This window comes from Canis lupus, chromosome 2, assembly GCF_011100685.1.
Source record: "Canis lupus familiaris isolate Mischka breed German Shepherd chromosome 2, alternate assembly UU_Cfam_GSD_1.0, whole genome shotgun sequence".
Taxonomy (NCBI): Eukaryota; Metazoa; Chordata; class Mammalia; order Carnivora; family Canidae; genus Canis; species Canis lupus.
This window is the reverse complement of record NC_049223.1, coordinates 42,753,403-42,769,615: the sequence shown is the minus strand read 5'-3', so window position 1 is coordinate 42,769,615 and position 16,213 is coordinate 42,753,403. Positions and strand designations below refer to the sequence as shown.

The window sequence follows — 16,213 nt, the reverse complement described above, 5'->3', positions numbered from 1 at the left end:
ACCTATCCAAGCATGCTAGTCCCACAGTTTTCATGAGCAGTGGCTCTAGGGAACAAAAAGAGTGAGTTGGGTAAGAGTGGGGACATAGGAGACTATATCAGAATCATAGCGAGGCAGATTTTTTTTAAAGATTTTATTTATTTATTTATTTATTTATTTATTCATGAGACAGTGGGAGTGGTCTCCATGCAGGGAGCCCAACATGGGACTCCATCCTGGGTCTCCAGAATCAGGCTCTGGGCCAAAGGTGGCGCTAAACCTCTGAGCCACCCGGGCTGCCCTAGGCAGATCTAACAAGTGAGTTTTAACATTAAAAGGAAGAGAGGGGGATCCCTGGGTGGCTCAGCAGTTTGGCGCCTGCCTCCGGCCCAGGGTGCAAGAGACCTGGTGATAGGGCTAAGTACATGGAATAGGGGAGAAACCATGGGGATGGGGGTTCCTAAGACATTGGGGACAATTTCGACAAGGAAAGATGTTCACTGCCAGGGGATCCAACAAGAAGCATATTCTCCAAAGACTTAGGGTATTGCTAAGTTGGCACAGAGCAGTCAGACTTCTCCCTTTTAAGGAAAACAGCTACAAATTATAAATACAAATAAATACTTTAGAAACCTCTTCCCACCTTCCTTGGATGTTGATATTTAATGGAAGGATTGCTCTGACCAGTTTGTAGACTGCCTATAAACCAAAACAGGCTGCTTCTAAGGCTCTGATTCTTTACCAGCAACCTGGATATGTTATGTAAAATACCAACCAGGCAAGAAGGACCTATGAAAATCTAGGTAGGGAGCACATTCTTCAGTGTTCTAAAATACAAGGTAAAAAGTGACAACATCCCAGGGTGGTGTTGTGACAGTGGGAGGAGCAGGAAAGAACAATAATCTCTGGCATAATTCTGGCCAAAATGCTATAACCAGCACAAATATGCAAGAGCCTGGGACAAATGAAGAAGAGAAAATGGAACACAAATAGTATTCTATTGAGAATCACAATAAATAGGCTTCTCCTAAGTTCTTACTAACTAGCTTGGGACATTTGGGAAAGTAATTTAATGTCTTAAGACTTGGTTTCTTCCCGCACATGAGAGTTGAAGCAAGTGGTCCCTGGGATCCCTTCTCATCGTGACATTCTGTGAATCTGGGATTCTGGGTAGTTTACAGACTAGAACACTCTCCCAGATTTTCCATAATGAATACTATTCCTCTGATATGGCCTCAGCCAATACTCTGACTCTTCCCATCATCCCAGGGAACTTAGAAAATACCGGGGATGGATCCTTTAGTACTGGGTAAGAGATCTCACCGAGCAGTGCCAAGTTTTCTCCTCCGCCCTGTGTTTTCAATGCATTTGACTCTCAGCATGGTCCAAGCCATTCCCACCTTATTCATTTACCAAGAAATGCAATGACATTCAGTTGGACTATGGCACTGTTGCTTAGCCAGATAAGCCAACCAGTCATTAAGGAGACCCAAACCTTGATACAAAGCCCAGCATTTCAGAGAGAGACTGCTGAGTTTTGCTTGGCTTTTTAGTCCAGTGATCAGATAAAATGTGCTGGATAGACTTTAACTGTTACATAACCCTTGTAATTACAGGGTTTCACTTTGGAGCCCAAGGGATATGGTGCTCTGGCTGAGCGCTGGGCCACCTAGGCCTCCCCTAGGCCATGCCTAGTCTCATAATCAAAAGCATAACTGTTTTTATTCTACTCACAGCAGTGGACTCCATACCAGAATTTTGGGGGTGTACTTTATTTCCTCAGTCTTTTCTAGAACCCAGTATTTGTTCATTCATGCCCTCACTGAATACTTACTGTGAAGAAGGCACTTTGTGGAATATTATGAAAATTAATCTTTTAGTGTTCCTATAAGGTTTATCTGACCCTCTAACCCAGAGGTCAGCAAACCAGAGGTCCTGTACCACATGCAGCCCTCTGCCTGTTTTTATGCAACCTTACAAGTTAAGAATAGTTTCTACATATTTAAATGGTTGGAAAAGAATTTAAAGGTGTAATATTTGAGAGATGTGAACATTTTACTCGATTCAGACTTCAGTGTCTGTAGATAAAGCTGGAGAACACAGTTGTGGTAGGCAGACTCCAAAATGACCCCCAATGGCATTCCTTCTTGTAAGATCTCCTCCCATTAAGTGCAGGCAAAACCTGTGAATACAATGAGGTTTCACTCTGGTGATTATGTTACATATGATAAGAGGGATTTTTGCAGTTGTAATTAAGGTTACTTACTAATCAATTGACTTTGGGTTAGTCTTTGGGAAGTTACTCAGATGGGCCTAAGCTAATCACATGAGCACTTTCAAAGTAAAGAGTTCTTCATGACGAGGAGTAAAAGAGGAAGTTTGAGAGATGTCCTCCAGCTGGTCTGGAAGAGAGCAAACATTCATACTATGAACAGCCTATGAGAGACCTGAGAAAGACTTCTAAAAACTGAGAATGCCCCCCTCTCCCCGACATGCAGCAAGGAAGCTGGGATAATGATTTTAAAACCTCAAGGGCCAGGATTTTCCCAATACTCTGAGTGAGCTTAGAAGCAAATTCTTCCCCAGAGCTTACAGATGAGAGCCCTTCTGGCCAACACCTTCCTGTCAGGCTTGTCAGACCCTAAGTAGAGCACTCAGCCAAGCCCACCTAGCCTTCTGACCTTTAGAACTAGAAATAATAAATAAATGTTTTATGTCACTAAGTTTGTGGTCATTTGCTATGCAGCAATAAAACAGTAATAAAACAGCCATGATCATTCACATGCATATTATTTATAACTGCTTTTCTACTGTATTAGCAGTCTTTAGTTGCAACAGAGACCATATGACCCACAAAACCTAAAATAATTACAACCTAGCTCTTTATTGGAAAAGTATATCAACCTGTGTTCTAATCAAAAATATAATGTCACATCAGATATGTTTACCCAGAGTTTTGTGCCTGACCCAAGGTTGACAAGAAATAGGACTTACATTCAGGACCACTTAGCAAGCCTTCCTTTCATCTGACTTAATTAGGCCCCAAATCTAGTAAACATGAGGCTATCCTGCAGACACATTCTCCATTCCAGTTTTTAAAAGGCTGGAGAGAGAGACAGAGACTGTTTATGTATTTAGAGAGAAAAAAGTTAGCGGAAGTTGGACCATATTGGAGATTGTCATTTTCTACATTATGAATTTCTGTAATAGTTGAATTTGTGTAGTAAGTTTTTATTAAATTAATAATAATTATAACCTTGTTATTTTTAAAGGCTGTACCATGCTTTGCTTTGTGTTCCTTGGGGCAAGTGGCCTAGAGAAGATAAGGAATGAAAACTATTACTTGGTGATCAGAAATTGAATTCACTCCATTGGTTCTTGATTTTTCGTTTCTTCATGATGTCCCTTTTACATTCACAGTGGAGCAAATCAAGACAATTCAATTCTTCATCTACTAATATTGGTTATCTAGGAGACTAATTTTCAGCCATTTAAAAATTTTAATACCCTCTAACACTGGTGCACCCACATTAAAAGATTTGTTGTATGTATTGGGTTTTTTGTTTGTTTGTTTTTTCTTTTTTTGTGTGTATGTGTGTTTCGTTTTTGTTTTTGTTTTTTTTAGAGAGAGGGAGCAACCATGTGCATGGGGCAGAGAGAGAAAGAGAATCTTAAATAGGCTCCATGCCCAGCACAGAGCCCAACATGGGGCTCAATCTCTAGGATCATGACCTGAGCTGAAATCAAGAGTTAGATGCTTAACTGACTAAGCCACCCAGGCACCCCTACCTTTTAGCTTTGGATTGAATTAAAACTCACATGATTCTGAGGATTGGAAGAAGAAGCTGAAGAGGATGTATTAGTTAGTGTCCTAGGGTTGGCTGCTGTTACAAATTATCACAAACTAAGTGGCTTAAAGACAGAAATTTATTCTTACAGTTTTGGAGGCTAGAGCCTGAAATCAAGGTATTGGCAGAGTTGGTTTTTCTGTAGGCTCAAAGGGAGAATCCGTTCCATGCCTTTCTCCTAGCTTCTGGTAGCTGCTGGCAACTCTCAAAATTCCCTTGGCTTTTAACTGAATAACTCCAGTTTATGCCTCTGTATTCACATTGCCTTCTCTTCTGTGTGTTTGTATCTCAGATCTCTCTCTGCTTTTATCTTATGAGGACACCTGTCATTGGATTTAGGCCTACCCCAAATCCAGGATGATCTCATCTTGAGATCCTTAACTTAATTATACCTGCAAAGATCCATTTGCCAAATAAGGTCACAATCACAGGTATAAGGGTTAGGACTTGTACGTACTTTTTTGGAAGCCACAATTCAATCTAGTCCAGAGGTATTTAACATGTTCCCAGAGCTGATAAGGAAGACTCTTTCTCAATCTCAAAGGTAGCAATTAAAATCAATAAATCCATCCTATATTGTAGAAAAGTTCCTTTTTTTCCTCAGGGAGCTTTATGAATAGTCCACACCTGCCCCACCATGATCCTGTGATTATACATTGGACAATTCCTCAATGATAAGGTATATGAGAGATGACAAACCTCCACACTATCCTATATGGGTGCCCCATCTTGTCTTTCCCTTTTTGTACATCTGGACAAAACCAAAGAATGAGGCAACATTAGAAGTATCAAAAGTCGGAGTAGTTATCCTCAAGTGTTAGATCCAGAATAGAACCCTGAGGAGTCTTTCTGTAAGTGGGAAGTTTTGCTCTCTAGCAGAAGAGTTTGGGTCTCTCTGGAAATGAGTCCATGCCCTTTATTGTCCATGTGGTCTTGGGAAAATCTGATGCTGTGATCTGGTTTCTCTCTCTGTAAAGAAGGCATAACAATACCTTGCTACCTTACCACGGTGTTGTGTGAATTTGCTGACACCCATAAAGCTCCCTGAAAATGAAGAGGCTTACATAAGTCTCTGGCATTATTCACACAGCAAATGTTTTCCCCTGAGAATAAAGTAATAAATGGTACCATTGTGCAGCTGGTGGAACGTGTTCAAAAGTTTCCGTTCACAACTAGTAGATCAAGTTGTGGGTGGCTGTATGGACTTTCTGTGCTCATGCCAAGCTGCATCCAAAACAGCCAGCACAATGGGCTATCCTGGAATGAAAAGCTGTACTGTAAGAGGCAGCCAGATCATGGCATCGCATCACATAGGACAATCCTGTGTAGCTGGTGACTTCGCATGCACCTTTTCCTTCCCGCACCTCTTCCAGCAGGAAGCTGGCAGAGACAGTGGCCACCTGGATATCTAACATGGCAGCAATTGAAAAGCAATTCTCTTCTTCTACCACACTAAAAAAACTTCTCAAGGCTAAGGATGGTCATGATTGTGAAGGATTATAATCATAGCTTTTCTTTTATTTGTTTGCTTTCTTGCTTGCTCACTTAATTTGGGGCCAGGAAAGAAAGTTATAAATCAAATGGAGTGTTCAGGTTAAGAACCTATTCTCTTTAAATACAGTCCATTTGAGTGGGAGTGTGTAGGAACAGTCTGGACAGAATGCCACTGGCTGACATAGTAGACAGGAAAGGATCTTCTTTCTACCATTATAAGCCCTAGAAATACTCCAGGACATGATACTATGATACAGGGAAAATGCCTTTCTTTCTTTCTTTTTCTTTCTTTCTTTCTTTCTTTCTTTCTTTCTTTCTTTCTTTCTTTCTTTCTTTCTTTCCTTTCTTTCTCTCTCTCTCTCTCTCTTTCTTTCTTTCTTTCTTTCTTTCTTTCTTCTTTTGATTTATTTATGTATTTTGGTGGGGGGGGGGCGGAGGGAGGGAGAGAGAATCTCAAGCAGACTCCTTGCTGAGCATCGAGCCTAAGGCAGGCTTGATCTCACAACACTGAGATCGTGACCTTAGCCAAAATCAAGAGCCAGACATTCAGCTGACTGTGCCACCTGGGTACCCCTTTTAGCAAGGCTTGGGGCTCTAGGCTCAGATGTCACATTTAAGAAAATGACAGATATTTTAAGTAAAAGGAAGATTAGCTACTGAAGATACTACTATTACTTTTTAAAAGAAATCATGTTTAATTAGAGATATTTGGAAATTATACTAACAAGCTCTCTCCCATCAAGGTTCTTCCCCTGAATGGTAAATATTCTCACATTAAAAAGCTTAGGAAGGGGACACCTGGGTGGCTCAGTGGTTGAGCACCTGCCTTTGGCCCAGGATGTGATCCTGGAGTCTGGGGATCAAGTCCTGCATTGGGCTCCCTACATGGAGCCTGCTTGTCCATCTACCTGTGTCTCTGCCTCTCTCTCTCTCTGTTTCTCTCATGAATAAATAAATAAAATCTTTTAAAAATTTTTTTAAAAAATAAAAAGCTTAGGAGGAATCACAGAATAATGGAATTTTTGAACTGTGAATGATATACCTTGATATAAAACTATTTGATAACTTCTCAAATTCCATGGACAATCTGACATTTTTTTCCTTTCTTTTCAATGGCAACCATGGACAAAAAATCTTGAAGTTAATGAGCTTAGGTCAGCAAAAGTAGAAAAGAAAATCTAAGTGTCTAAGTTTGAAGTTGGGTATAATCTTTTGGTTTTAAGCAGAGGCTGTGGAGGAATGCTGTGCAGCCCACAGCGTACATGTATTTGAGGTTCCCTTGAACCCCTTCTTCCTCCCCTCCAGGCACATTCTGTTTCTAGACAATCTGTCATCCATTCATCAGTGCCCATTTGTAGAGCACCCACCATGTACTCAACAGTGCTAGAGGTAAAAGAAATACCAGGCACAGTCACTGTCCTTATGGAGCCCCTAACCTTGTGAAGAACAAAGTTACGAGTGTTGACAGAATCCAGGTGAGACCTGGAATCACCGAAGGGAATTCCATCATGATGCCCTGCTGCAGGCCTAAACATTCAAGGTCCTGGCACCTCTGTTGACTTGACTTTTCTCTCTGGAATGCCTTTTGCTACACATATCGTGAGAACCATGGCCCAAAATTGCATTACACGGTTCTCTCCTAGTTCAGATGAGTTTCAGTCACCTCCTGGAGGATGTAGAGCAACACAGGTAGGCTGGTCAGAGAAAGGCACTTATTTCTAGAAAAACCACACAGCAGGCTTGGAGAACATTGCATTAATATTTCTACTAATATTTGACTAGACCCATCTTAGGCACTTTAATTTTTGCCAGAGTTTCTTCATCAATGTGCAGTATGGGGACCCAGAGGCTGGACAGTGCTGATCATTGGTGACTGAGTTCAGAGGCTCTGAAGGTGTTATTTGCCTGCACAAGGCCAAGCGTGCTTATGAGCCTGAGAGACATAATTATTTGAACACTATAATATGCTGGCTATCTGGTAAGCTTTGAGGAAGCAGACACTAGTATCTCCGGTGAACTCCATGCCCCTGACCACAGACTGCCTGCCCCTTTCATGTTAATCCAGTGGCCTGGGGCCAGGCCATCTGGGAAAAGAACGGATGAGACACAGAGATGATTCAAGGAGAAGGTGGTGTGTTTCCACTCTGATACTAAGGCTTGGGGTCTTCCTTCAGCAGTTTCATAGCAGACTCTATTAATTACTTATTCTATACTCAACCCTGCACTCTTCCCAGGTTTCTTCAGAGAAGCAATATGCCCACTTATTGCCTTGCTTTTCTAGCCTCTCTTACTGCTGGAAGAAGCTTATGATGTTACCTGAGCCAGTAAGATATAAGCTGAAGTGAGACTGGAACTTTTGAAAAGGTTTTGTTTTCCTGCTAAGAAGGGACCCGTGTGTTTGGCATCACTCTTCCCATCTCATCTTCTTTCTGCCTTAGACATGGGCATGATGTCAGGAAAGCAACAGCCATTATGTAACCAAGAGGCAACAAAGATGAAGACAAAGACAAGACTCTAAGCAAAGTGAACAGGAAGATCCATTTATGTGTGTACTTATATATATATTTTTTAAAAATTAATTCCAGTTAGTTAATATACAGCATAATATTAGTTTCAGGTGTATAATATAACAATTCAACAATTCATACATCACCCAGTATTCATCACAAGTGCCCTCCTTAATGGCGAAATGGGAATCACCTATTTCACCTATCCCCCCCACCTGCCTCCCACCTACCTCCTCTCTGGTAACCATCTACTTGTTCTCTATAGTTAAGAGTCTGTTTCTTGGTTTGTCTCTCTTTTTCCCTTTGCTTTTTTGTTTCTTAAATTCCACATGTGTGAAATCATATGGTATTTGTCTTTCTCTGGTTGACTTATTTTACTCAGCATTATTATACCTAGCTCCATCCATGTCGTTGCAAATGGCAAGAGTTCATTCTTCTTTATGGCTGAATAATATTCCATTGTACACATATACCACATCTTCCTTATTCATCTATCAGTGGACACATAGACTGCTTCTATATCTTGGCTATTGTAGATAATGCTGCTATAAACATTGGGGTGAATGTATTCCTTTGAATTTGTGTTTTTGTATTCTTTGGGTAAATACTCAGCAGTGCTATTGCTGGATCATAGGGTTGTTCTATTTCTAACTTTGTAAGGAATCTCCATACTGTTTTCCACATTGCCCGCATAAGTTTGCATTCCCATCAACAGTATGCAAGGGTTCCTTTTCCTCCACATCCTCACCAACACTTGTTTCCTGCGTTGTTGATTTTAGCTTTTCTAACAGGTGTGAGGTGATATCTCACTGTAGTTTTGCTTTGCATTTCTCTGACAATGAGTTATGTTGTGCATCTTTTCATATGTCTGTGGGCCATGTGGATGTCTTCTTTGGAGATATATCTGTTCGTGTCTTCTACTCATTTTTTATTGGATTGTTTTTTGGGTGCTAGGTTGTACCAGTTCTTTGTATATTTTGGATACTAACCCTTGACTGGATATATCATTTGCAAATATCTTCTCCCATTCCATACATTGCCTTTCAGTTTTGTTGATTATCTCCTTTACTCTGCCAAAGCCTTGTATTTTGATGTTGTCCCAATAGTTTATTTTTATCTTTGTTTTCCTTGCCTCGGGAGACCTATCTAGAAAAAAGTTGCTACAGTCAATGTCAGAGAAGTTACTGCCTGTGTTCTCTTCTGAGATTCTTATGATTTCATGTCTCATATTTATGTCTGTAATCCACTTTGAATTTATTTTTGTGTATGTTTTAAGAAAGTAGTACAGTTTCATTCTTTTGTATGTGGCTGTCCAGTTCCCAGCACCATTTGTTGAAGAGACTATCTTTTTTCCATTGGATATTCTTTCTTGTTTAATTGGCCACATCATTGTGGGTTTATTTCTGGGTTTTTATTCTGTTCTTTTGAGCTGTATGTCTATTTTTTTTTGCCAGTACCATACTGTTTTGATTATAACAGCTTTATAATATCATTTGAAGTCTGGAATTGTGATGCCTCTAGCTTTTCTTTTCTTTGTCAAGGTTCCCTTGGCTATTTGGAGTCTTTTGTAGTTCTATAGGATTTTAGGATTGTTCATTCTAGCTCTGTGAAAAATGCTGTTGGTATTTTGGTATTTTGATAGGGATTGCATTAAATATGTAGATTACTTTGGGTTTCTTCCAATCCATAAGCATGAATACCTTTCCATTTCTGTGTGTCTTCTTCAGTTTCTTTCATCAGTGTTTTACAGTTTTCAGAGTATAGGTCTTTCACCTGTTTGGTTAGGTTTATTCCTAGATATCTTATTATTTTTGGTGCAGTTGTAATTGGGATTGATTCCTTAATTTCTCTTCCTGTGCCTCACTGTTAATGTATAGAAATGGAACAGAAAGAAAGAAGGAAGGAAGGAAGGAAGGAAAGAAAGAAAGAAAGAAAGAAAGAAAGAAAGAAAGAAAGAAAGAAAGAGAAAAAGGGCACAGATTTCTGTATATTGATTGTATCCTGTGACCTTTCCTGAATTCGTGCATCAATTTTTATTTCTTTTTGTTGTCTAATCGTTGTGGCTAAGACTTCCAGTACTTTTATTTTTCTGCTATTTGAGTAAAAATGATGATATTGGACATCCCAGTCTTTTTCCTGACTGTAGGAGAAAAGCTCTCAGTTTTTTCCCATTAAGAATAGTATTAGCTGTTGGTTTTTCATAGTTGGCCTTTATTATGTGGAGGTATGTTCCCTCTAAACCTACTTTGTTGAGGACTTTTATCATGAACTGGTGTTGTACTTTGTCAAATGCTTTTTCTGCATCTATTGATGACCATATGGTTCTTATTCTTTCTCTTATTGATGTGAAGTATCACATTGATTGATTTGAAAATATCGAACCATCTTTGCAACCCAGAAATAAATCCCACTTGATCATGGTGAATTTTTTTTTAATGCATTGTTGGATTTTGCTGAGGATTTTTGCATCTATGTTCAGAAATACTGGCCTATGGTTCTCCTTTTTTTGTGGTGTTTTTATTTGGTTTCGGTATCAGGGAAAGGCTGGCCTCATAGAATGAGTTTGGAAGTTTTCCTTCATTTTTTGTTTTTTGGAGTAGTTTGATAAAAATAGATATTAACTCTTCGAATATTTGGTAGAATTTGCCTGTGAAGCCCTTGGTCCTGGACTTTTATTTGTTGGGAGTTTTTTGATTACTGATTCAATTTCTTTGCTGGTTATCAGTCTGTTCAAATTTTCTGTTTCTTCCTGTTTGAGTTCTAGAAGATTATATTTCTAGGAATTTATCCGTTTCTTCTACATTGTCCAGTTTGTTGGCATATAGTTTTTCATAATACTTTCTTTTTTAATATTTATTTATTTATTTATTTATTTATTTATTTATTTAAATTGGGGTTCAATTTGCCAACATCTATCATATCACCCAGTGCTCATCCCATCAACATAATACTTTCTTATAATTGTTTGTATTTCTGTGGTGTTGGTTGTTATTTCTCCTTTGTCATTTGTGGTTTTACTTGAGGATCCATTCATTTATTTAGCTAATATTTATTAAGTGTCTACTCTGTTTTAGTTGCTAGAGATATAAAAGTGAACAAAGCATACAAAATCTTTTGCTTCCTTGAAGTTTGCATTTTAGTGGTGATAGGAGAGAAAGATAATATTTACTATATAATAAGTGAAAGATATAGTATGTCACATAGTGATAAGTGCTATAGAGAACAGAAAAGCAGACATACACTGGGTGGGGCCTCAGATGCTTACATAAGGGCTTTGATATTCCTCTGAGCAAATCATTGTAGAGTTGTGAATAGAGATGTAATATGGTCTGACATATTTTAAGAAAATCACTCTGGCTATTGTGTTGAGGATAGATTGAAAGAAGAAAGATAGAGTCAAGGTCTCCACGGGCATCTGTGAACACTAAGCCAACACTGGTAATTGCCTGCTTCCAGAAGTCTTGTTATCTATGGAAAATAATTCATTATTTTTTCAAGCTACTTCTAGTCAACTATTCTATCACTTGCAGCCAAACTTATTTCTAACTGATACAGACAATTACCATAGTTTGTGAATACCTACTATGTGTCAGATGTTGTACTAGGTCCTAGGGGCACAAATATGAAAATATTTGTAGTTCTTATTATCAAAAAGCCTTGTAAGGTCCTTATACTCCAATTCTGGGAGAACTAATGGGCAAATGTTATAATGCAATAAGGCAATTTCTTTAGCAAAATTTTTGTAGAAGGTGGGGTGAACATAGGGTAGATAGGAGGGCACCTTAGCCAAGTGAAGAGAAGGCTTCACGAAAGCTCAGCAAGTGTTCCCCAGGTTATCAAGTTAGTGGAGGGCATTACAGCCAGAAAGAACCAACCTCATGTGCAATATAGAACATGGAGTGTTTGAGACCTCTAAATAGGTCAGTATTCTTAGGGGACTAGAGTTTGGCATGGGGGACATGATGGCAAGAAGTGATGGAAGATTAGGCTGGAGGTGGATGGGAGAGATGATGGAGGACTTTGTATGGGCTATGGAGGAATATGATTTATCCTTTAGACAACAAGGAGGCAGTGGAGCTATCACTCTGGCAGCAGGATTAACAAGTGTTTATAAGGGAGTGAGACTGGAGAATAGGCAAGTGCAGGAATCCAGCAAACAAGCAGTACAGCCGGAGCCAAGGTAGGGTTGGCATAGAGAGGAAGGAATGCAGAGCTGGTAGTTTGTATGGGGTAAAAGATAAGGAGACAATCCAGAATGACCAACATACTGCACGTACCTCTGCAAGAATAGCCAGGTAATATTTTTGGCATAGAGATTACACCAAGAGGCAGTAACTGGTCTTTTTATGGACTATATTAAAGTATGACTGGTTTTGATATAAGCCTTTGGAGATTATGTCTGCTTAGCAGGTGATTCCACATCACTAGCTTTGTGGAAACCAGAGGGTAGCCCTAATATCTAGCCCAGGCTGTGCTTGCCTCCTTCCATGTGGCTTTGTGTTCAGTACACCATTTGAATGTCTTTTATATTCTCAACATCACTGCATAGGTAATAATACTAACAATGGCCGTAGTTGGGAATTAGCATATGACAAACATATTACATATACTCTTTTAAATTTTGTAATAGCACTGCAAAGAAAGTATAACTAACTTGAGGCCCAGAGAGGTCAAATGACTACCCTAAGGCTACATAGCCAGTGAGGCTGAGCCAATTTACATCCTGGACCACCTGACAAAGCCTATATGCTGTTTTTGACGTGTTGCAAGGTAATCCACTTCATTATAACCCATTGTCCAGTCATATTCCAGGGTTCTGCATTTTGTCCACAGTCATAGAGCAGAAAAAAGTATGACATTTATAAAATACTTTCATATACACTAAAGACAAATTCTTCCAAACATGTTTTACCTGATTTCCATGAAGGAAATTGAGTCCCTTAGGGTTCCAAAGTTTCCAAAGGACTAAAAAGTATATATTGACAAAACAAATTTAAGGATCGTATTACTTATTTTTTTAAGATTTTATTTATTTATTCATGAGAGACAGAGAGAGAAAGAGAGAGGCAGAGACACAGGGAGAGGGAGAAGCAAGCTCCATGCAGGGAGCCTGACATGGGACTCCATCCCGGGTCTCCAGGATCACACCTTGGGATGAAGGCGGCGCTAAACCACTCAGCCACCAGGGCTGCCCAAGAGCATATTACTTATCTCATAAAAATACTTTACAATACAAAATAATCCAGTTGATTAATAAAAGGCACATAGTTCCTTCACAGAGAATGGAATCAGGAAGGGGTATGTCAGTTCCTTAACCATAAGAAGTATTGAGCTTCTTAGGACATGAACATTCAAGAAGTTAAATGTGATCAAGGCATAAAAATGATTATTTCACATCTGTCATGAGCACTTCATTCAGTGGTAGTGCCCTATTACTCTGTAATTAATTTAGTAAGTATCTACTGTATTTGGAGTGCTGCTTTTGTTGCTGGGAGAATGAGAAGGATGGAGACACGAGAAAAAAACAGTCATGGGTCTCATTTCTCTAGGTCTTTCAAATAGTTTTTGTCTAAAAGGTTAAAGCAACATAAGATATCTCAATGACACTACTCAGGACTACAGAGTTTAATAGCCACACCTAAGAGATCACATTGTTTAACCCTTGAAGTTCACAAATAATGAAATTAATCCCAAAAGAGTTTGTCGCTTGCTGGAGGTCACAAAGATAGCTGGTGTGAAAGCTACCTCTCCCATGAATCTGTTTATATGGCTGTAACTTTATTCAAAAATTGATTTTAGAGTAAATAGTACATTCACTTGAAAGGGGAAAAATCCTCTTCTATTTAATTTAGGAAAACAACAACAATAAAGCAAAGAAATGCCAGTTTGTCATTTGGAAGGGACCTGATCATGAAGGATTGTTACCCATCTTCCAGGATCTGCACTGTGGCTTTTAAAAAATAACAGAAAAATTTAGGAAACAACCTCAATTTCTGTCATTAGAGAACTGTATATATTAGAGTCCATCCATACAGTGGAATATAATACAGCCATTAACAAAATGAAACAGATTTATGTGTAATTGATATAGGTGTATTTTAAGTGAGAAAATAAAGATTTAGATCAATGCTATATATTCCTTTAACCAGTTTTTTACAGTCTCAGCTCCATGTGATTTAATATAAAATCATTTTTTCCAATAATAGCTATAGTGGTAGATACTCTCATTTGCATTGCTCTATATCTATTAAAATTTTTTTTACATTTTAATATTTTCCCACAATTTAAATGTTTTCCATGTAGAATAATAAACAGTACTGTATTGCAATTTCCATATCCCAAGTGAGAGGTCATATAATATAGTGTCCATAAGTAAGATATACCTGCAAAGATTTTGATTTAGAACTGTTATTTAAAAAGGCGAGACATAGAGCATCCATTTGTCCCCTCTCAGCAGAAGTAGAACTCTAATTTCTTTCATTTTCTTTCCTCACCAGCTGTTTTGTATAGACTGGGAAGAGTGGAGCTAGGATGATGGTTGCAGCAGAAGATCCAGTATTTTAGCCTCTTGAAAAATCCCAAGAGAGGTATCTAGAAATCTTCCTTAAATGCAGAGGACCCTTTGTTCTCAAGTCTGGATTTTTTTGACCAGAGGTATGGTATCAGGAAAAGCTTAGCTCATTTTCCTAATGATTTCCAGATCCAAATTTTTTATGGGAGAAATAGCCTACTTTTTTATCATAGAAACTGAACACTTAAGACAGTTACTGTCCCAATTACTTTTGCAGCTAGGGTAGAGATATATGGTCCTGCCAATCAGATTCATAAGCCATGGGCTTTGAAAAGGGAGTTAGTGATACTAGAAAGTAAGAAAAAAGATTAAGAAACAAACAAACAAACAAACAAACAAAAAGATTAAGAAACATTCTATGGGTGGCAGCAGCTGGAATGATAAAAGCCAATTTCCAGAGCCATTAGACACTTTTGGGCAGCATGGGATGTGGCCTTCAGCTGATGCAGTGGCACTCTTGAAGGACAAGAGGGAGATGTGACATTGGCTCTGGGCCTCGTTACAAGCTTCATCCTTTGTTTTTGCATGTCATGATTCTGTTTCTTCCTTTCTATTTCTGGGTTTCCCAGTAACCTTTCTAATATAAGCATTTAATGCTATACATTTCCCCCTAAGCACTGCTTTAGCTATATTTATGAATTTTGGTCTATTGTTTTTTTCATTTTCTTTCCATTCAAGATATTTTCCAATTTTCTCTGTAACTCCCTCTTTGACTCATGAGTTATTTAAAAAATATTGCTTAATTGTCAAATATTTGAGGATCTTAAAGATATTTTATTATTGATTTCTTCTTTAATATTATTATGAACAGAAATCTTAATATTTTTGAGATACTGTTGTTGAGCCAAGTGTTCTATAAATGTCAATTAGGTTAAGTTGGTTGATAGTGCTGTTTAGGTCACCTACATCCTTACTAATTCTCTATTTGTTCAGTGACCAATGTCACTGAGAAAAAAAATACTAAAGACTCTAACTGTAATTGTGGATTTGCCTCTTTGTCCTTTCAGTTGTCAATTTTTGCTTCATGTATTTTGAAGCTGTCTTGTTAATTGCATATACATCTGGGATTATTATGTCTTTTTTATGAATCTACCTCTTTATCATAATGTAATGTCCATTCATCGTTGGTAATAATTCTTTGTTCTTAAGTTTATTTTGATATTAATATAGGCACTTTGGCTTTCTTTTTATTGTTTGATTAGTGTTTATTTCTCTCTACTTTTAATTTACCTGTCTTTTTAAACTTAAAGTGGATTTCTTCTAGGTAACATATAGTTGAATCTTGCTTTGTTCTTTTAATCCAAACTGACACTGTTTTTTAATTGGTATGTTTAGAGCATTCACCTACAATGTGATTATTGATATGATCGAATTAAAAAATCCATCATATTTTTTTTTCGTGCCTGCTTTTGGATTTATGATGCCACTTTATCCTGGCTTTGATTTTTTTTTAACCATAGGCCTTATTACCTATTTAGATAGATAGATATAGGTAGGTAGGTAGATTGATAGATAATAGAATGAATACTTGTGCCCTGCCCATTCATATGTTGAAGATTTAACCCCCAATATTTTGGAGGTATTTGGAGGTGGCATCTTTGGGGAGGTAATTAGGTTAGATGAGTCATGAGAGTAGAGCCTCCATGGTGGAATTAATGTCCTTGTAAAAAGAGGAGGAGAGTCCAGAGCTTACTCTCTCTCTATTATGTAAGGACACAGTGAGAAGGTGACAATCAGCAAGCCAGAAAGAGGACTCTCAGCAGGAATTGAATCTTATCAGCACCTTGATTTTGGAGTTTCCAGCCCCCAGAACT

At 38.3% G+C, this 16,213-nt stretch overlaps 2 long non-coding RNA genes across 4 annotated transcripts in view; one reads left to right on the top strand and one right to left on the bottom strand.

The window, feature by feature from the left end:
* LOC119870237 overlaps positions 1 to 16,213 on the top strand; it is a 250,556-nt gene that overhangs the window by 128,438 nt on the left and 105,905 nt on the right. For all 3 annotated transcript variants that reach the window (XR_005355521.1, XR_005355522.1, XR_005355523.1), the window contains one exon: positions 14,326 to 14,482. This is a non-coding gene — a long non-coding RNA (uncharacterized LOC119870237). The remainder of the gene's footprint in view (positions 1 to 14,325; positions 14,483 to 16,213) is intronic.
* Positions 171 to 4,156, bottom strand: LOC119870238. Its single transcript, XR_005355524.1, has 3 exons — positions 3,917 to 4,156; positions 2,246 to 2,381; positions 171 to 2,161 (listed from the first exon to the last, which is right to left on the bottom strand). It is a non-coding gene; the product is annotated as an uncharacterized LOC119870238 (long non-coding RNA).